The following is a 22,586-nucleotide window of genomic DNA, read 5'->3' as shown; positions in this document are numbered from 1 at the left end:
CTTCTGTGAACAGACAGAGAAGGAATTCCCTCTCCTCGCGCACCCTGAAACAATGGTCTCTTGTCTCTTAGGCAGGTCCAGACTTTTTCCTGGACTCCCTCCCAGCTAGCTGTGGCACACTAGCCCCCTTCAGGCTGTCTTCACACAGCCAACCCCAGTCCTCTCCCTGGGGTCTGATTTTCGAAGCCCAACCTCAGCTCCCACCCCCCACCCACCTCACCAGGTGAACCAACAAGCGTCTCAGGTTGGTGAGTGCTTATTGGCAATGATCCTCTGTGTGGGAATCTCTCTGCTTTGCCCTGTACACCCGTTGCTGCGCTCTCCTCCACGGCTCTGAAGCTCCCCCACTGCCCACTTCCCGTCCCCACCAGTGAAGGGGCTCCCTAGTGTGTGGAACTCCTTCACAGATCCCTCCCAAAGGTACAGGTCCCGTCCCTATTCTTTTGTCTCTGTTTTTTCTTTTTTCTTTTGCCCTATCCAGGTACATGGGGATTTTCTTGCCTTTTGGGAAGTCTGAGGTCTTCTGCCAGCGTTCAGTAGGTGTTCTGTAGGATTTGTTCCACATGTAGAGGTACTTTTGATGTATTTGTGGAGAGTAGGTGATCTCCATGTCTTACTCCTCCGCCATCTTGAAGGTCTCCCCATGTTTATTCTTCTAAAATAAAGTTTAGGGCTTCCCTGGTGGCACAGTGGTTGAGAGTCCTCCTGCCGATGCAGGGGACACGGGTTCGTGGCCCGGTCCGGGAAGATCCTACATGCTGCGGAGTGGCTGGGCCCGTGAGCCATGGCTGTTGAGCCTGCACGTCCGGAGCCTGTGCTCTGCAACGGGAGAGACCACAGTGGTGAGAGGTCCGTGTACCGCAAAAATAAAATAAAATAAAATAAAGTTTACATGGACACGTCCTGAATTTTAGTTATTTATTTATTGATTGATCAGCATAAATTTCCTTTAATAATTTCTCCATTTCCAGTAGGATTTCATTTTGAAGTTTAACATATGAATCCAGTGTAAAGTTCTACAGTTTTAGTAAATCTGGATTTCAAGTCATTTAAGATGAAAATGGAAATGCAAAGTTTACTTAAGAAATTTAATTTTCTTCTTCTATAACGTCTGAGTCTTCATCTTCTTCATCATCCTCTTCTGCTTGTTGATCCTTTCTTAGTCAACAAATAATTACCTGTCCTGCTCCAGATAAGCACTTAGCTGACAGTGATCTCTGAAGAGGTGACTTTGAATTTGCTCTGATGATATCTAAATGACATAAATAATCTGGTGGATACAGAGAATTTTGGAAAACCTCTAAATCTTCTTCTTCATCAATCTGTTGTATTTTTTGGTAGGTAGCAGTGTAGAACTCTAAAGCTTTGCTGTGAAATAACATTTCGATAATGATAAATTCTGAAAATATTGTCTTTATATCCATTATTTTCTGCTTTTCAAAATTGTCAGTAGTTTCCTCCAAATGATGAGTTGTTCAGGTAGCATCCCTTGTAGCTCTTTGTAATTCAGTTTCTGCCTGTGAAATAACATGTCAGTCAGATGGGTTTCTCTGACATATTCTTTCTGAGTTAACTGTTGAAAAGCTTCTTGATTCCTTGCTGTTAATGTTACTTTGAGGTTATCTCGTTTCATTTTTACAATGGTTCCATAAGCTTTCAAATGTTCAACTACTTTGGCTTCAAGTCTTTCAACGTCTGCTTGTCAATAATCCTGAAGTTTGGCAAACTCGTCAGCAAAGTTTTTCAGGCCCTGCTTTAAAGTTGGGGTCTCTGTAGAGGCATACACATTGATTTCATTCACCAGGAGCTCTGTTTTGTATCCCAGTCTGGCAGTTTTCTGCACATAAGCAGCAAAGATTTAGCACAGCTCTCCAAAATACTTCTCCACATTTGTGACAGGATCTTACAATTGAGCATCCTGGTTCTCCAAGCTGCACCTCAACATCTTCCCTCACACACAGCCAGAGACCGTGGGCTGGGGCCCAAAGACAGGGTCTCTGAGGCACCCAGGCCCATCCTGGATTTTAAAAAGAAATAAATGTAAAATAAGTAATTTCTAGATTTACCTTTATAGTCTATTAAAAAAGGCTTTAACTTGGTAGTGCAAAACAAAATTAATGCACAGCACTTTAACAAATATCACTACTCAAGAACAGTATGAAAAATATTAATTTTAAAAAGCAATTTTTAAAAAGATAAAGTCTAAAATGTTTACTGAAAGCAATACCCATTAAACAACAACAACAGTTCAGGTCAAAGACATCTTTTTTTTTTCTTTATGTATGGGTTATTTCACAGAGAAATAGTTGAGACTCCATGATTGTATGTGATTGTATAAACATTGTGGTTGCTTATTTAGTACTCAGAATGCTGAGACTTACCGGTTGTCATTTAGGATCAGAATGAATACACTTAGGAATATCCATTTCCAACTAAGATGGAGTAGCTGGGAACAGAATTATCACTGAACCTGAAAAATAAAAAACACAGATGGACAAAATATATGGAATAAAGGTTATCAAGGCACTAGCATCAGTGAATGTAGGACAGTGATGCCCAAAGGATGGGGAGAAATGTTTTGTGCCCTATGAATTTCCCTAGATTTCTGTGTTGAGAGGATTTCCAGGTCACGGGATATGGAGGCAGAACTGAGGCAGAGTCTGGCCAACACCCTGAGTTGAAGAGACAAAGCTGAGAGTTTGAGGACAAAAAGCTGCCTGGAGTTTACCTCCCTAAAGTGCTGCAGAGGAGAGAGCTGCACAGAAAGAGAACACAAAGATCTGAGACAGTCCCTTTATTTCTTTAGCAGAGTGCTAATGAGTGAACAGGAGTGAGGAAACTATCCAAGGCCAGGGAAAGAACCCCCCGAACAGGTTAAAGGTGACAGTGCATGGTAGCCTCTCTTCTCTCTTCTCTCCAGCAGAAGACACTGAAGTGTCTTCATCAATCATAGGGAATAATTGGTCTAAAACACTTCTCCAGTCTTGCCTAATAAATCTTAAAAGCAGGAACAAACAGTATCCAAGTAAATTAACTGTGACCCAGAACAAAGCTCAGGAATATTTATGACAATACAAAAATATCCAGTATCTAGCAAAGTGAAGTTCACAATGCTGGAATTCCATAAAAAATGATTAAACAGACAAAGTAATAGAAAAATATGACTCATAATGAGAGGAAAAAATCAATCAAAAGCCAGAGCTGACATAGATGTTAGAATTAGCAAATAAAAACATTAAATAGTTATCATAACCCTATTCTTTATGTTCAAAATTTAAATATAGACATGGAAGACATAAAAAAGACAAAAATTGCATTTCTATAAATGTAAACTAAAATGTTTGACTTGAGTAATACACTAGATGGGATTTGTGAAAATTTAACACTCCAGATCTAAAAAGTAGTAAGCATGAAGACTTGGGAATAGATATTATTATGATGATACACAGAAATAAAGGAGAATTTTTTTTTAATGAATAGAGAATCAGTGAAGTATGGAACAATTTAAATTGTCTAATATGCTTGTAATCAGAGTGCTCAAAGAAAGAAGACAGGGACTGGAAAAAATATTTGAAAAATAAAGACTGAAAAAATTCCAAAATTGATGAAATCTATGAATCCACATATCAACAATATCAATGAATCCCAAGTACAAGAAACAAGAAGAAAACTATATTTCACATAATAATCCAATTGTTGAAAACTAATGGTAAAGAGAAAAAATTTTAAACCATGCATATGATGAAGAACTTATATCCAGAATATATAAAAAACTCCCAAAACTCAATAAAAAGAGAATAACTCATTTTTTTAAAAAAGTGGGCAAAAGATTTGAATAGACCAAAACAGATATGCTATTGTGGCAAATAAGCAAATGAAACAATACACAGCATGACTTGTCATTAAAGAAATGCAAATTAAAACTGCAATGAGATACCACCACGCATCTATTAGGATGGCTAAATTTAAAAAGACAGAGCATCCCAAGTGCTGACAATTCCCGGGATGTAGAGTAACTGGAACCCTCATATAATGCTGAAGAGAATAGTACAGCTATCAACACTCTGGGAAAGAGTTTGGCAGTTTCCTAAAAAGTTACACACACCCCTACCATGTGATCTAAACAGTCCACTCTTAGGTGGAGGGAAATAAAAGTCTATGTCCATGCCAAGACTTGTAGAGGACTCTTCAAAAAACTTTCATGTTTAATTGCCAAAATCTCTAAACAAATCAAAAAAGTGAATTGAGGGCTTCCCTGGTGGCGCAGTGGTTGAGAGTCCGCCTGCCGATGCAGGGGACACGGGTTCGTGCCCCGGTCTGGGAAGATCCCACATGCCGCAGAGCGGCTAGGCCCGTGAGCCATGGCTGCTGAGCCTGCGCGTCCGGAGCCTGTGCTCCGCAAGGGGAGAGGCCACAACAGTGAGAGGCCCGCCTATCGCAAAAAAAAAAAAAAAAAAAGTGAATTGATAAACTTGTATCTTACACATGTTTCTAATATAATTTTACATACATAGTATTTTTATATAATAACTATTTATACAATAAAATTAACATAATTTTATACATGTATGCAATATAATTATTCTACACAAAAATTTATATAATGGAATTCTGTTCAGCAATAAAAATGAATGAACTGTTGATATATTCTACAGCATGAATTAATCTCCAACTAATTATGCTGAGTGAATGAAGCAAGTAAAAATAGAGTACTCAATATAATTCTATTTATATCAAATTCTAGGAAGTGCAAACAAATCCAGAGTGACAGATTAGTCTATAATCTATAGTGACAAACTAATCTGGGGACAGGGTATGTGGGTGGAGTGAGGAGAGGTAGGAGAGAGGATTTATAAAAAGATAAGGAAATCTTTGGGAATGATGGACATGTTCATTACTTTGATTGTATTAATGGTTTCATGGGTGTATACATATGTCAAAACTCATCAAATTGTGTATTTAGAATAGGTGGTGTTTGTCGTTTACTAATATTACATCAATAAAGAAGTTAAAAAATAAGTACACTTAGGAATGCATAGCTTTTTCTATCCCTCACTATCCCTGTTAACACTCTTAACTTGGAGTGTGCTGTCTTAGAAGGTAAACTGTGCAGTATAACAGTGGCAAAATAAAAGATATGTATTTTCCTTTGACATTACTATTATCTTATTCTATGATACAAATTATTGACTAAATATCTTTCTGCATACATTTTAGTCATTTTGGAAACCCTCTTCCGTGGAATGTTTCTTTTGGGGCTGCTGTTTTGCCAATAACTAGATACGTTACTGGCATAACATATCTGGCCCCTCCTGGTCTCAGCCTTGGAAGCCAAAGGAAGAAAACCTCCTCTGTGATCACTCACCAATCAGATTTCATTGTGCAACTAACTGTTCAGTACTGGAATCATTTATTTCATGCTACTCACCAGAGAAATTATTCTTTGGGAAGATTAAAACTTTTCATGGAAACATTTTCCTTATTAAAAAAGCAATTTGTATTTCTTATAGAAAATTTTACAAAATACCCCCCCCAAATTTTAAGTATACTATATAGTTAAAACTGCTATTAATATTTGGCATAATTTACCTGTATATTTTATAAAAAATCATATTTATATGTTATGATAACACTACATAAAGTCATGTACCTTGTTTTTTTCACTTGATATTAAATGACAGCTTTTATACTAAACATTTAAATGGCTGTCATAAATTCAATCATTTAGACATACCATGATTTATCACCCATCTCCTGTGTTTAGACTTTCATGTAGTCTTAAATCATTTATTACTATAAATAACATTGCAGCATTTACATTTTGCATAAAACTGTTTTCTTGGAGAATCTTCTCTGAAACGGAATTCTCTTCTTAAGCATACCCATAACCTAAAAATTCCTCTTTCCGGTTCAAGAATCCGTTATTATCTACTGAGAACTTACTATGCAAGATACTATGTAGTAGAGGATAAGAACCTGAATGCAGCCTTAAGTCCTACAGAAGCTAAAAGAAGAAGAAATGACCATAGGAGTTTCAGAGTAATAGGTTCAAATTTGAATTTGAAAGCTCTTAAACAGTATTTTAAAAATACCGAATATGGTATTGGGAGAAGAATGGGTGGAGTGGAGTGTGCTGTATGTATTCTACTGCAGGAATTCTTCCATCCTCTGGGTTTGGGTGTTTCCCCAGCAGTCCTCCATAACATCAGTGTAACTTGAACCACATGTTCATATGCTAAATAAGAACCATCTCTTGGTATGGCTGGGGTAGAAATGGCTAAATGTCTTCCTTGCTGATTTTAATGTTCATAGAGCTGAAACCAAGATGACAATTTGAGTTCCTTAATGTTAGTATACAAAGAAAGTCTCCACATATATTTAAAAAAATTAGAGAATGTCATAAAATAAAAATGGTGTATTTTTCTTTCTTCAATGTGTATAGAAATTTTCTTCCACAGAGTTCAAATTTTCTTATAAAAACATTTTATGGGAAAAACGTGCTGTTGGAAATATTTGTGAAATCATTAGTGGCATTGGGTAGGCAAGTATGAACCATATAGTAAAAGATAATAAAAGAGAGCAAAAGAGTGGTCAGAGACAAGTTAAAACACTGGTTGAACAAACACAGTATTGGTAAAAATGTTATACTGATATCAATGAAAAGACAAAATGTACATTGAGGGCAATTTGGTTCACTATGGTGAAACATTTGAAAATGCTTAAAAATGGATTATTCACTTTGAAAAACTCAGAGAATTTGGATAACAATGGACTTTGTGAATAATGTACGATTATTCAGAGAAGGGAATTATGGAGCTAAAAAAAAATACCGGAACTCATTCTGGACTGGAGTGAAGGCCTGGAATTATCTGGATGGAGAGACATAAGACCACTTATAGGATACACTTCAGTATTCAGAATGCAGCAGGAAACTGCTAAGGGGTCGTTGCTACCATTAATCTTTTAAAAGCAGCTGTGAATAGGATAGAAAATGATTCATAAATACAGACATTGGTCATGCTACTCTCTCCCCTACGAACCCTAACAGACATTCTCAATCAATTGCGGACTTTTTCCCATTAGACTTAACAGGAGTTCGAAATCCTTCTTAGTGTAATACCATGGGTGTGCACTACCCACAGATGGACTTTAAAGATATTTAACATGACTTCCAAATTGGAGATATATTGATGTTTCAGTTTTCTCATCACCTGCTTATTTGATAGAACTCTTGTGTAGGGTACATAAGATAGTTCATGTTAAAGTACATTGTTAATAAAATGCTGGAAATTGTTAATGCAGAGATGACAGATAGGATGATTATTTGTTTATGTTTATAAAAATGTGGCTAATATGCTAACAAGCTAAATTCCTTTACCAACAACCTAGAAGTCCTTATTGTATGCAGACTTTTGTTAGAGTCACGTTAACGCTATTGCGTGTGTGTTTTCCATTAGACTGTGTGCTTCCCGAGGGCAGAACATGTGTCTTTCATCTTTGTATTTCTGGGACTTGGTGTAATATCAAGAACATAGAATATACTCAATACTTGTTGAACTGAAATTAGAATAAAAAGCTGGATAATTCAGTATTTTTAAACCACAATTCACTTTTACTACAATCCTAGATGAGGCCGGCAGTTCAGAATTTTACCTTCCATCTATATTAGGCATTTTCCAGCCCCTGTGAATTTGGATTTCATGTAGCTTAGTCTGGATGTTTCCATCCAATTCTGTCGTGATATTTATAAACCAACACATATGATATTCTTCTACATTGTGTAATAATGTGCCTTCCTTTTGCTGGAAATTGTTCCCAAAAGGAAAGTATTAATCCCACCATAAATATGTTTACTTTTTGAGATTCAAGGGCCTGAAATAGTAATAGAATCTTTGACTTTATCTCTGTTCGGTCTTGCTACCATCCGCCAACTGATTTTGAGATTCCAAAGGAAAATCTTTTCATATGTGCCCTCTTGAGCATCATATACTTTAATTCCTAAGAAGTTAGGATTCAACTTGCTCTGCTCCGAGGGTGGTGTGTTTTAGTTCATAGAAATATTGAGACAGGAATGTCTTGGAAAATTTGTTTTGGAAGGAGAGATGAATATTTCAAACTCATATTCATACTGCCTTGGGAGGAATTTGTAATCTGGATCCCACAGCTGTTGCTGGGTGAACCTGTGGGGTCGTTTTCCTCTGGCTAAGCCAGTAGAGGGTTCCCAATGCCTGTCTCTACAGCTAGATGCTCTCTGCATTTTTATTACTTGCTGTAACCTTAACAACTATGTTTGGAAATGCATGATTTTTAAAAAATCCCCTGATAACTTATGTATTTTGTATTGACTTGAAATCGTGCTCATTCACAGGTTCTGCATTTGAGAGGAAACAAAAAGGATTTGGATAAATTCTTTTTTTTTTTTTTTTTTTAGAAGGGCCTGGCTAGCTAATTCCCAGAGAGCACCAACAGCTCCCCTAAGACTGTATCTCTGATACTACAAGCCAAGCAATCCAGAGCCCACACCCCCAACCACCTCTTTTCTCAAACTCTCACTCACTAAGTCCATATTCTTCCTGCCCAAACTCACCCCAGGGTCAGGTGCTGGACAGCTAGGACCACTCTAGCTCAGAGCCACCTGAAATTATTCAGACTCGGATAAATTCTTAAAATATTTTTCAAGAGTGGGAGCTAAAAGGAGAAGCTTTTTTTTTTTTTTTTTTTTTTTACTGTCCTAAGAGATGGCTTTTGATTTGATGCCATAAAATCGTGTGTGTGTCTGTGTGTCTGTGTGTGTGTCTGTGTGTATGAGCATAAGCGACGTGTCCCTGAGTGCTAGCATAAGATCCATCCATTTTACCTGCCTTTCCCTCATAGCATTGTGCTACTTCAACACTTGACTCTAAATCTCAAGGCTGTGAGGCCTTGTGATAGTGTAAAGCTATCACCTAGGGGAAAGCAGAGCTGCCACATTTTAAGGGAGAGAATTTTCTAAAAGTAGACAAAGAGGGAGGGGCAGATGGTTGGTGGCAAATTTTCTGCACCCCTATGCACCTCAGAGCAAAACAGTGTTCTGCAGATAGTAGGTTCTAAAAAATATTTATCAGTCTGATATTATATTCTATATTCTTTGTGGAATTCTTTGGGTCTGTTTAATAATTTATTTTGGGGAAAACATGAAACCATGTTAGCAATATGTGATTTGCATGTTATAAATATACCAGCCTCTGAAAACACTTGCTGCTTTTGTTTTCATAAAACTTGCTTTAGGAAGAAAAAGAAACCTGTTTTCAAGGTTTGCCCCTGATACTGATATTCTCATTTATAGAGTTTTTGACTTCAATCTGAGAGGAGGTGTTGAGACCTTTGGGCCACACTCTTCTTATCCTTGACTCACCTGATCCTCAAAGTTGATTTCTCATTTTTAAAATGCATATTACATCATCTGTCTGTGTGAATAATGGCAAAAGAATGAACTCATGGTTAAAAATTACTTGCGATTTGGATAGGTTGGTTTCTATAGCTTTTAAGTGCACAATATTGAGTTGATGTACATAATGAGTCTTTTTTTTTTTTTTCATTCAACAGCAAGGTGTTTCCTTCACTGAGCTTTGAATGGGTCTTATGAAGAGGATATTCAAGTGACACCTGGGAGAGCAAGGCAGTCATTACTGACTTTACAAGAGCTTCTTTGGATATATGTTACCCTATCACCAACTTTGCTGGTGATTTAAATTCAGCACTATATTGGCTCTGATAATGTTACCCAACAAATTGGATAGCACATATTCTGACATCTTATCTAGGGGATCTCAGCTGTTCCTTTGCAGAAATAAGTTTGGAGCAGGGCTGCAATGCAACCTTAATTACAGGGCAGATGGACCAGCTACAAATGGATGTTTCGCTGCTAGCTGTTCTGTTCCAGAGAAGGATGCAATCAGTTCAAGCTGTTTTTGACTGATGTTTCAGATTGTGGTCTTGTAAATAGGTCTGAAAATAGCCACTTTTTAAAGACTGTAAATTTCTGTATTTAGGGTATGCCTTAAAAATGAACCCTAAAAAGAATAAGGGTTGGAGGATGGAGTAGCTTTCAGTTTTGAATTGCTAGCTGGATGTCTGCAGCCCTGTTCTTAAAAGAGGAGGAAGCAGGTCATTAGAGGGGACGCATCTAAATGCTGTGTGTCAGAAATGAAAGGAAAATGGAGTTTCCTTGATGCTGGGGAACTGTATAATTAGCTGGGATAACAAGCATTGATATTTATTGTAGTGGAATGCAAGGAAGAAGCTGAAAAACAAAACTCCCGGTGTCTCTGCTCCACATCTGCTGAACTAATTTGGGGGTAATTTTATCATTTTAATCTGCATGATGCTCTTCCCCAGTTGCTAAAATACCCTGTTGTATACCAGATGTCAGACATTTAATGAGGCCTCTGAGGCTCAGGATGGGTTGGATTGCAGGTGTTTAATGCTTGCCAGGTCTTTAGATAAACCCACAAGCTGGTGTCTCCTGGTTAACATTGATTCACAATACTTAGATCCTTTCGTAAATGTTAATGGCCATTCTAGCCACTAGGAGGGGCTGGAGGCTACTACATCCACTCTTGTCAGTATCACCCAAGATGGGTGCAAATGTAAAAGGCTCCAGGTTCTAGGGTACTAAGGGGTTAGTATTATGAAAGATGGAATTAAAACTCCAAGCCTATAGAGGTATGGCTTGAAGTACAGTAAACTGACTAAGAGGGTACAGTTCCTAGAGTCTAGGATTTAAGTCCTGGCAAAACACTGAATTTCTCCATCTCAAGTTTCCTCAACTTTAGTATAAGGATAGTATTAATATCTATCTCTTAGATTTGCTGTGAGCAAAAAATAAAATAATCCAGATAAAGCATTTAGCTTAATGTTTGGTACAGTCTTAATGCTGCTCCATAAATGTTATTTAGTTTTGATATTATTATCTGATCTCTTGGGTATTCACTTTATCTTAGGAATCGTCTTCTGTGGAGCTTGGCTTCCAGCTAAGGTAGACGATGACTTAGGTCACCTATGTTACAGTCATTAGTTCCCCTTTTAGAAGTGGTTTATCTGGATGTTTGAAGCACTAGGTCTAGAGTCATACAGACTTGGCTCAGAGTCCTAGTTCTGACACTTAAAAAATCTGTGACAGTGGGAAGTTTATTTAACTTTGTTAAACCTCAGTGTAATGATCTTTATTTTTTCCAGCTTTAATGAGATACAATTGACATATAAAACTGTGTAAATTTAAGGTGTACGACATGAAAATTCAATACACAAATATATTGTGACATGATTACTGCAACAGGGTTAGTTAATCCTTTCATCACCTTAGATAATTACCTTTTTTCCTTTTATGGTGAGAACGCAAGATTTACTGTCTTAGCAATTTTCAAGTACATAAAACAGAGTTAACTGTAGTTACCATGCTGTGCATTAGTTCTCCAAAACTTATTCATCTTATACATGAAAGTTTGTACCCTTTGACCAACATCTCCCTCATTTCCCCCACTTGCCAACCCCTGGCAACCACTATTCAGCATCTCACTGGTCATAGATTTTTTTTAACTGGACAAGTGAGTCTTCTCATTCCCACTGAACTCACATTCCACCTACTTTTGACTTTGATTCTGATGATAAGTTTACCTCAGTCATTTTAAGATTATAGACTTTGGGTTCAAAGTGTGTGGTCTTCAATCTCTTAGTCTTAGATGGCTCATTCTTTTAGCTAGATATTCCTGGATTTGAAGACCAGCTGGATGTGATATTTTGAGAAAGAATCTCTTTTAGCATTAGTTTCCTCAACCTTAAAATGAGAATTAAAATTATCTAATTTTTGACATTATATTTTAAAATGAGCTTATGCAAGTAAAGCACAGTGCCTTGCCTGGCCCATGTTATAGGCTGTCAGTAAACAAGCCAGACTGCTGCAGAAGGTGAGGGAGTGTTGAGGCAGAACGAGTCATACAACTCAACTGTAGCTTGGCTCCGTGACCTAGAGCTTACCTTATCAGAGGATAGGTTCCAAACTTCCACTCATATTTAAGCCTTTCTCTTCCTTCTTTTGGCATAGACTCTTTTTCCTTTGTCCACTCTTATTTCTCCCGTTCTATGCCCCTCGACCCAACGCCAAATCAACCAGGCATTAAGTATGCAAATATAAGTTGGTGCCTTTTGTATTGTCCACTGATGCTTTGGTAGTATTTTTACTGCTGATGGGGAAGAGTCAACAATGGCTAAATTCATTGTACAGATTCTGGAGAAAGTCAAGCATGAGGGTACTTTCAGGTTAGGAAGGTAAGCTGTGGACCCAAGGTCTGATGGTCAAGGCCAAGCAGAAAGCAGAAAGATGTATAGGGACTCTAAAACAACTATAGTACATTGAAGATGCAGTGCCATTTAATTCAGTTTTCTGCACACAACCCCTTTCATAGCTGGCTTCTTTCATAGTTTGACTTCTGCCAAATTGCACCTTGGAGTAAAAATTTAAACAAAACAAAACCTTTCTTGCCACCACTGATCGATCTCTGTTGCAGATTTTTTCAACAGGTGACAGCCACTCTGAGAACAGACAATTGACAGCTGCCTGAAGTCAGCAGTTAGAGCTGAAATTGAGAAATGCGTGTTATAGTGCTGCTTAGTGAGAATTTGAAAATTTCCCCCTGAACTTTAAACCCTTTAATATACCTGCCATAGTGTTTTCTGAATTAGAAAATTGCAAGAGAAACTAAAAGTGAGAAAGAACTACTGAGAAGGTGAAAATATTTTTGCTGACATAAGACAGGAAAATAACCCAGAACTTTCAATGATATTTTGAACAGGACTTTATAACATATCCTTATAAGTTATTTTTATATGGGAGCATGTAAACTATGAGGGAGGAAAAACTATAGAAGAAAAGGTGATTCCAAATTAAGTTAGAATATTACATTACTTTGAGTACATGTGATTGAATTATCTTAAATATAATTAAAGAAGTATAAAAAGGCACTTTTCTCTTTCTTCAATAAGTAATTACTGGGCAGATATTTTTGAAATACTGGTTTAGACGTATATGAAACTGTTAGCTAGTCTAACTTATCCATATGTCTAGGTGTAGCCCTAGCAGAGAGTTCAAGTTATTCTATTATGGAGTTGGATAAACTGCCTTTTCTTTTAATTTTAAGTTTGATATGAAATAAATTATTTAAGGTGTCTAGTAACATAGATGCTGATAGTCAATCCTGGATAAAAGGAAAGGGGAAACTAAGTGAAAACATTAGCAACATTGTACTCCACAAAGTTTGTTTTGCTTACCTCATATTCCATAAGTGTTGACTCATCATCTTTAACATATCCTCTAAATTTGGTGAAAATCCTTGTGACTGTTTTTGAAGGATGTGATCACAGACAGAAATTTTATTTTATTTATTTGGTTTAAAGAATCAAACAAATGTGTTTGAGGACCTACACTGCATGCTTCTATGGATTCATAGAGTGACTGGAGTGGAGAACTCAATTCATTCAGAGTTGCCTCTCTGAGGAGGTGACAACTGAGCTAAGAAGTGAAGGATAAAAAAGACCAAATGTAAAGATCTAGAACAGAGGAAATGACTGGTTCAAAGTCTTGAGGGCAGGAGTGAACTTGTTATCTGGGTGCAATGGAAAAGAAGTTTCCCTTAAGAATTCTGAACCACACACCTGGATTCAGCGTGGAACTCTCTTTTATGACTCCCAAATACTAAAGCCAAGAATTATTTTAAAGTGGTCATGGTTGGCATTGCCCCTAGAAGAGGTAAATGAATTTTCTCTGCACAGAAAGACTTCACAGTAAAGTTTCCCTAAACACACAAGAAATCAGGTCACCATAACTGGGAGACAGTAGAAACTATAGTCTACATCATCAAAGGCCCAATGATGGCAAATGCTAGAATGATCAGAACAGAATTTTAAATGAGCATATTTAATACATTGAGAAAAATGAAAGAATAGTAAATATGTTTAGAAAAATGAAAGAGTATTTAAGGTCTCTCTTTACCAGAGGACATGTATTGAATACATTTTATGTGCCAGGCAGTGTCCTGAGTGCAGATCTTATAAGGTCTCCATTCCAGTTTATTAATTATCCCAACTGTTCAGCTCTGGCCCTGGAACACCTATGTATCTGCTTCTTCTCCTAGATACTCTTCTGGGAGTATCTGGAAGATACTCTTCCATTCAAGGTCAATTTGCCTTATTTTTCAAAATGTATGTAATCTACCTCTTGGTCCAATGTTGTAGAATGTACGGTGGGCTACCTTTCAAGGGCACACCAGTTTTCCACTCTGCTTGTGACCTAAAATGAAAGAATGCTCTGTCCTTGAGCCTGACACAAGTGGGCAGATTTGAGAAATAATGATTGGTTCAATGGTACAATTCATAAAAATGGACATAGAATTGGCAAATGAGAATTATAAAGGATTTGAATTATTTGGACCATTGGAATGAAGGGTGAAGGGCCTTAACACACACACACACACACACACACACACAAATAAAAGAAAAAGAGCAGGATTGAAAGAAAGAAGAACATTTTTACGTTGACATTTGAATTCAAATTTCATGGTTACCATAACTGATTTATGCTCAATGTATTCTAGAAATGACAGAAAACGTAGGCATGAACTGATGACATTGATTACAATAAAATAAGTGTTTTAAACATGGATGAGAGACAGTAAGAACCTTAAAAGAACCTTATAAGAACCTTAAAAATCTTAATTAAGAAGTAATTATGGCCTCATCTTCTCTGGAGACACTTAGAAATTATGGGATTCTTATATTCTTGAAACTGTAAAGCTTTCTTTGCTGGCTAAGTGAAGCTTTGTTTAAAAAAAGAGAGAAACATATGAATAACCTATTAAATGTGGTTTCGGTATTGTGGTTGTATGATATTGTCTCATTTAAGAAGTCCTTTCTTGGGTACTCCAGCCACGAACTAGATTAAACTAAAGAGTGTGTTTGTGTGTATATGTGTGTTTGTATTTATATATTGTCACACACATTTTTTTAAAGAGAGAGTGTCATTTAAAACATATGCACCCTCCTCTTTTTGATAGGACCAGCTAATTATATAGGAACAATAACAGTAGAAATCCACCATTTTACTTTTTAAAAAAGAGGTGACAGTGAGCATGAAACTATACTATAATAATAGTAGTAATAAAAATGTTTAATAACATTTTCAGTAGTGCTTTAGCTTTTACCAAGCATTATTTCCTTTGAGTCTCATAACTGTGTGTTTAGCAGATACTTTTTATCCTGCTCTAATTAGGGATTGTTTGGTAGCAAGAGACCTGATGTACTCAAGGTAGATTAAGTAAAGGGAGATTTGTAACAAGGAGAAAGGAGTTATCTCAATGTATTGAAACATAGCAGGAAAGCCCTTGGTAACCCATGCACCTCTCCACTGCTCTCTTGGTCTGCATGTGTTTCATAGCTTTTAGTGTCTGTCTGTCTGTCTCTCTCCCAACTCCCTCTTCTTTACTTGCTGAGAGGTGGGGGACAGTTTAGAGGAGATGGAGTAGGCTAGACACCCAACCTCAAGTGTGTCAAAATACATTCCCTTTACAGATGAGGAAACTAGGCTCTGTTTCCTTCACTACCCATGGCCCTACTGAGATCTTAAAGCCCTTAGCATGGTAATTCAAAGTAAAAACAATAATCATTAAAATACATGTGGCCAGGCTTCCCTGGTGGTCCAGTGGTAAAGAATCCGCCTTCCAATGTGGGGGACGGGGGTTCAATCCCTGGTCGGGGAAATAAGATCCCACATGCTGTGGGGCAACAAAGCCCGGGTGCCACAACTACTGAGCTCACACACCTCAACTAGAACGCCCGAGTGCCACAAACCACAGAACCCATATGCTCCGGAACCCGTGCGCCACAGCTAGAGAAGAGAAAACCCACACGCCACAACTAGAGAGAAACCCACGGGCCACACAGGCCTGCAGCAAAGATCCTGCACGCTGTAACAAAGACCCCACGCGGCCAAATAAATAAATATTTAAATAAATAAATAAAATACATGTGGCAAAGTCCATCAATGTGCTGATGAGAACTTTGACACTTTCAGAAACATTAAGTTCTTTCAAAAGGTTATTATTTTTAATTTCTTGTGTGTATCTGCTTTCTTGTTCCCTAAACACATAAACTAGGAAACAAGCAAGGCCTTTACCACTCAGAAGAAAATTCCATGTCAGACTGGAAGTTGAAAAATGAAGGGACTGACTTTTAAGTCCTCAGTTTCATGAGCATAGACTTGGTCTTAGAAGAGCTTTTGTGAGTTAGGAGACATTCTTTCTTAGTGGCATATGATAATCTGGGGGTTTTTGCTCTCTTATGTAAGGCCCAGAACTGTATTTGATGAGAAAATGCACTGTAATTTGTAATCCATTCTAAGACATTCAAACACAGGTTTGGTTTTTGTTTTATTTGAAAGTTGTAGAGTTTTTGTTGCTTAAATAACAGAAAATGAGTTATTTCGAATAAACTGCAATTTGACATCTTGAATGACAAATACGTGAGTCTTACCTTTGTTTGATGACCCCAAGCCTTCTGGCAGGCTCCTGTCTAACAAACCGTAAGTCTTCAACAGTGTTGCTCTTGGGGCTAAGTGGTCAGAGAGTATGAGATGCGGGCCCTTTGCACTTTCCTAATATGTTCATTAAGCAAACAATTCTAGGCCACACCTAAGAGTGAGAGGGGACTGGAGCTCATTTTCTTTATCATATCCCAGTTTCTACTACAGTGCCTCCTACATAGCAGGTGTTTATTCTTTATTAAATAAATAATTTTTTTTCACCTTAAGGTTTTACCTGAAATGAGACATTCAGTTGGAAATTCCCACCATTGGAAGGTGTTCAGATTAGGCATCATCAGTAGTTCAGACTGAAAACAACTGCAAACTAATCCAGAGTGACCACAATTCCGAGTGACCCAGAAATCATCCAGTACTTACCGTGGCAGTTTCTCTGGGATATTCTGGAAACTGACATAGTATTCCATATTCATGCAAAGCTGAAGTAATTTTAAGCCATCACTGCTTATTTTTGGCTAGAATATGGTGTATAGCATATAGAAAAAGTAATTAGTTCCACTCTGTCTTTATGTTCTTATTTTCCCTTCTCTCATTTCCATATTCAACAATATCAAATATCTTGCAGGCCATGGGAAACAGAGATGAATAAGACAGGGTCCCTACCTTCAAGAACTTTTCAGTTTGCAAAAGACAAAGGGAATTAATAAACAGTATTCAAGTAGATGCCTGCGCCAACACCAGGCCCTGCGGGGTCTCCGGAGCGCGGCATGGGGGGGTTGGCGTAGCTGGGGCCCGTGGCCCTATGTCTTCTGGCTGCGACGCAGGTCCTGCGCACGCTGTGGGGCCGCAGCCGCCAGGCGGTGGGCGCCCGAGGGGCCGGGAGGCGAGCCGGGGCTCCCAGGCGGGTGTGGGCATCGTGTCCGCAGCCAGCGTCCCCGAGGCCGCGCTCGGGCCATGATCACTTGGTGAAGCTGCGCCGGGACAGCGTGGCCGATATCTTTCCGCGCTCTGAGGACCTGTGCGCGCTGCAGGACTCGGTGCCTCTGCCCTCCGTGCGCGCTTCCCTACAGGAGGGCCTGCTGGACTTAAGGCCGACCGCCTCTGTGGGGTGCACTGGGCGCCGCTCCTGAGCACCCACTGCCCCTGATCTGTATCCAGAGCTTCTTCCAGCCACGGCTTGTCGAGACAGACACTCAGGTCCATCAGAATTTCCTGTGACTGTGACAGTAGAGAGTCCTTCCTCCTCAGAAATCGAAGAGGTCGATGATTCCTCAGAACGTGTTCAGGAGGAGCCAGAGAAAATCCGTTTGAAACAAGAAGCATTGCAGGTACAAAGTTATCACTTTAAAGCTATAGAGAAGATTATTTTTCAAATGGAAGCCTGACTGCAACACTGCACAGCTTGTGTGAGGGTTCTGTTTTCTCCTCTCATCTGCATTGTATTCCCTTGAATGGTTCCTTAAACTTAGACCAAGGTGAATGGTGGACATTTGAACTCTAAGAAATAAAAATCAAAACTTGTCGTTAGTAATATATTTTCCTTTCCTTAGAACCTTAGTATATTAGATTTAGGGAGAACCTTAGTGATCATAAGATAAGGAAATTGAGTTCTGAATGAATACAGTCAGCTGATTCAGTGATCTTGTTTAAAGATGAGAAAATTGACAGTTCTAGTTGAACTCTCTTTTTATAAGAGGAAAATATGGCCTCATTTTAAATAAAAGTAAAGTTGAAAAACGTTAAAAAAAACAGTATTGAAATATTATGGATGTTCTGATAAGTGATTAAGGGCATTATAGTTATACATAAAAAAGGAATTATTTTTATCTTGAGATTTGGGGAGCGGCATTGTGATGTTTTCATAAAGTTTAAATGTGAATGGCAATTCTTCAGATATTTCTTAAAGTATATTGTTTCACTTTGGCAGATAAGGAAAAGAAAGTCAGGTATTAACCTGTAAATGGAACTTTCCACAAAATATTTTTAAGGTGATCTCTTTTGGAGGAATAAGTATTAGGCAGACTATGAGGTACCAGGGTTTTCCCAGGCACAGAGAGGGAAGAGAGCTTGGCGGGCCTGGTGAACGTAGTTGGCCACTATGGAGCATGGGGTGGGAGCACAGGTGACGCCAGAGATGTATCCTTCCTTACCTGATATGCAAATTTGTGGCTTTCTTCTGTCAAGTATTCTTACTGCATATCTGGGGTTTGAATTGGAAAGTTTTTGAAGACATTTAATGACCATTTACTAAGGTATGGCTATGTATAATTCTAAGGAGGACAGATAAGGCAAAGAGGAAAGAGTTGGATTACAAAATGATAAAAGAAAAATTACAGGGATATATGTATTAGATTTAGGTACTATTTTCTGAATCCTAAAATTTTTCATGAGGTTTCAGACCATATGTGTTTAATTAACTTTTTTTCCTAGCAGATGTTCAAAGACAATTTTTACATGCCAAAGACTATGAGAAATGTCCAACCAAAAGGATACTGGAATGATAAATCTGTTTTTGGTGATGAATCTAACAAATACAATTTACATACTTAGATGCTTATTTTTGTTGCAAAAGCCTTTGGAGGAAATATTTAAACCACTATTGAAGGTCTCTAATACTATAAATGCCTATTAGGCTTGTATTTACCACTGCCTGTCATCTCAACTCAGCCTGTTCTATTCTAAAACCATTTGATGAAGTCTAAACACTGAATAATGTTTAAATGAAAAGATGGAAAGGGAAGAAAGAAAACTTTCATATTGGGTTTCCCAAGGCCTTTTGTCCGCACATTCTAATATTTTCCTTACCTTTGGAGGTCTAGGAACTCAATGACATAATTATAGTTTCATTGGTCATAAAGACTAACTCACACTAACCAATAATTTAAGTAAACTGAATGGCAAATTCATTATTTGAGACTGAGGGAATTTTCATTTCCAGCAACCAAAATAACCTTCTTCTACCCAAGTCAATGTCTCTGCAATAACAGAGTCCAGAGTCATTAAACTGTCAATTGGAATGTTCCTTGGCAGGCACAGAATCTGAGAAAAGAGAAGTAGAACATTTTGAAGATGGTATTACTGATTCATGATGAGGTCCCACGAACCTTCCCTGCTTCACAACAGATTCCCCCTCTCCAATGAGTAAGAAATGTGTTTGTAAGATTTCATGTCACTTTTCTTTAGAAAGTGGTGGAGTAATACTACCAAACTCATTTCTGATTTGCCTTTTTTTTTTTACCCTTGAGGATATCTCCACTTCTTCTGACACATCTTTTCTTTAGAATGATTTTTGTCACCTAGACTTGGAAGTTACACAGTGTTACTTCCACAGTATTCCATGGGTTGAGACAATCACAAAGGTCTGCCCATGTTCACTGAGAGGAGACATAGATCTCACAAATCAACGAGACGAGCATCAAGATGACATTGTACGAAGACCATGTGGGACAAGAGATACTGACGATGGCCATCTTTGCAAAATACAATCTGCCACAGTCTATTCTCTGGCCACAAGAATTCACATTGCTTCTGCATGCAAAATATGTCTACCCCTGCCTCAAGATTTCCAAAGTTTCATCTCATTACAGCATTTGCACAAAGTTCAGTATGTTGTCATTTAAATTAGGTTTGGTCTCCTCATGAGTATTTTCTCAAATACATCAACTTTAGTACAGTTCCTCTCGATCTAAAGACATGTAAACTAAAAGAGATAAATTATCTGTCCTTTAGCTCTCTGACCCCCAAACATAAAAGTCTGGCATACTAATAAGATAACTGCTTGAAAATGGTGGGATATGAAAAATGCACATTCAGGGGTTCATAGCAGTTCTGAAATCCAGTAGGACATGTTTCAACAGTTCTTTGATCAGGGCTCAATCTTACTCTGTGGGAGTTCTCAGTATCGCTTGGTTCTGTCCTGTGAGTTCTTCCTTTTCCCCAAGAAAAAGCCTGTGGTTTCAGTTGAGAAGTCTTCCCAGTCTGCTTCCTGCCTGTAAAATGCTGTACGTGCAAAGTTTTCCTTTCATTTTGTACTGTCTCTGCCCCTTTCAGTCTATGATGGCAATGCTTGTGCCAAAACAGTTTTCTTAAAAATGTTGTGCCTTTTCTATGAATTTTATTGGGGTTCACTCCCATAGACAAAAGCCACAAGTACAAGTATCTTTAAGACTGATATTTTTCTATCATTTAGCTTCCTGAAGGAAGCTAAATGACAAAATGCTTAATATTCATATAAACCCCAGTTTTTGGTGGAATCTTCAAGGCATTCTCTAAAATCTTTAAAGTGTTTTATTTGTCTGGAAGTTTTTATAAGCCACTGTATTAGAACTTTATAAAGTCAAAAAAGAGCTTATAATCCCATCCAGGATTTGATCTTTGGTATGACACTTAATTTGAGAATCATTTGCCATCTGGAGAGACTAGAAATGAGAAATAGTTTTATTTTTGAGCCCAGCAAGTTCCGACTCTTTGATATTTAACAGTTTTCCCTTTAGCTCAACTTGTTCCTTTCATATTTTATCAAAGCCTAGTAAAAGAAGCCAGGTGGCAATTTTAATATTTTGCCTAGAAATCTCCTTAGTTATATCATTATTTTCATGAGATACATTTTCTGTTTTTTCACATTACAGCAGGCAATAGGTTTGCCAAGCTTTCTGCCTTTACATAACGAGAAACCCATTTCTGTAGCTTCCAATAACATTTTTCTTATTTTTCTTTAAGCTGTCACTGATAGCCTTTGAGCTCTGTGATCTTTTACATATCTGTAACACTACCCTCAAGCCCCTTCCAGATTTCACTAACAGTCTTCTCAAGCTCCTTCCAGCTTATACTCAGTACCGTATTCCTAAACCAATACCTCATATTTAGGTTTTTGTTATGACATCACTCATTTTCGGGTATCAAATTATGTATCAGGTGTCTATCATTATATAACAAATCACTCCAAATCATAGTGGCTTAAAACAATAACAATCATTTATTTTGTTCACAACCCTGTTATTTGGGCAGGATTCTGTGGGGATAGCTCATTTTTGCTTCATCCAGTGTCAAACAAGACAGTATGCTTATGGCCTGGATGACCCATTTTCAGGATGGTTCACTCATTGGAATCTGTTGACTGGAGCTCAACCAAGACTTTTGGCCAGGCACCTTGATTCCTCTTCATGTGGTCTCTCCATGGGTTTCTTGGACTTCCTCACATCATGGTGGCTGAGTTCCAGGGTTGAGCATTCCAAGGAAACAAGGTGGAAATGCATGACATTCTTATGACTTAGCCTCAGAAGTCACATAGTGTCACTTCAGCTGAAGTCTACTGGTTGAGGAGTCTCAAGGTCATATTGCTTGAAGAGCATATGAGAAGGGAAATATTGTTACAGTTAATTTCGGAAAAAACAGCCTGCTACAACTAGTACTGTTGAAAAAAGTGTTCCTATTTATGGGCCATTTGTGAGTTATTTTTTGCCTAGTTTTCAATCTTTATATTTGACTTATTGATTTATATATGTTCATTGTACATTGAGAATATTAGTGTCTATAATATCCATTGCCAGTATTTTTCCTCCAGAACATTCCTTTTTATGTTCCAATGGCTTTTTTAAATGGACCTCACATGTGTTGCCATCCCCAGCACCCATGCCAAGAAGTGAGCTGTGGTCGAGGTACATAGACATACTCAAGTCCTCTGGGCTCTCCTTTGGTACACGTATGAAAATAAACAATAAAAGAAAGCAAAGAGGGCTTCCCTGGTGGCGTAGTCATTTAGAGTCCGCCTGCTGATGTAGGGGACACGGGCTCGTGCCCCGGTCCGGGAAGACCCCACATGCCCCAGAGTGGCTGGGCCCGTGAGCCATGACCACTGAACCTGTGCGTCCAGAGCCTGCGCTCCGCAACAGGAGAGGCCACAACAGTGAGAGGCCCGCGTACCGAAAAAAAAAAAAAAAAAAAAAAAAGAAAGAAAGCAAAGAATTTATAAAGTAAAAATAAGAACATTAAATTTGCCCTAAGGGTGTGCGGAACAATC

At 38.1% G+C, this 22,586-nt stretch overlaps 1 pseudogene across 1 annotated transcript; it reads right to left on the bottom strand.

The window, feature by feature from the left end:
• Positions 1 to 1,088: 1,088 nt before the first annotated feature.
• On the bottom strand, positions 1,089 to 1,945 carry LOC308613125 (CBY1-interacting BAR domain-containing protein 1-like; annotated as a pseudogene). The gene has a single exon. The product of its transcript is annotated as a CBY1-interacting BAR domain-containing protein 1-like (transcript).
• Between the last annotated feature and the right edge of the window lie 20,641 nt (positions 1,946 to 22,586).

This window comes from Mesoplodon bidens, assembly GCF_964165515.1.
Source record: "Mesoplodon bidens genome assembly, chromosome: 2".
NCBI lineage: Eukaryota > Metazoa > Chordata > Mammalia > Artiodactyla > Ziphiidae > Mesoplodon > Mesoplodon bidens.
Note: the sequence above shows the minus strand (reverse complement) of the source record. Positions and strands in the feature narration are given on the sequence as shown.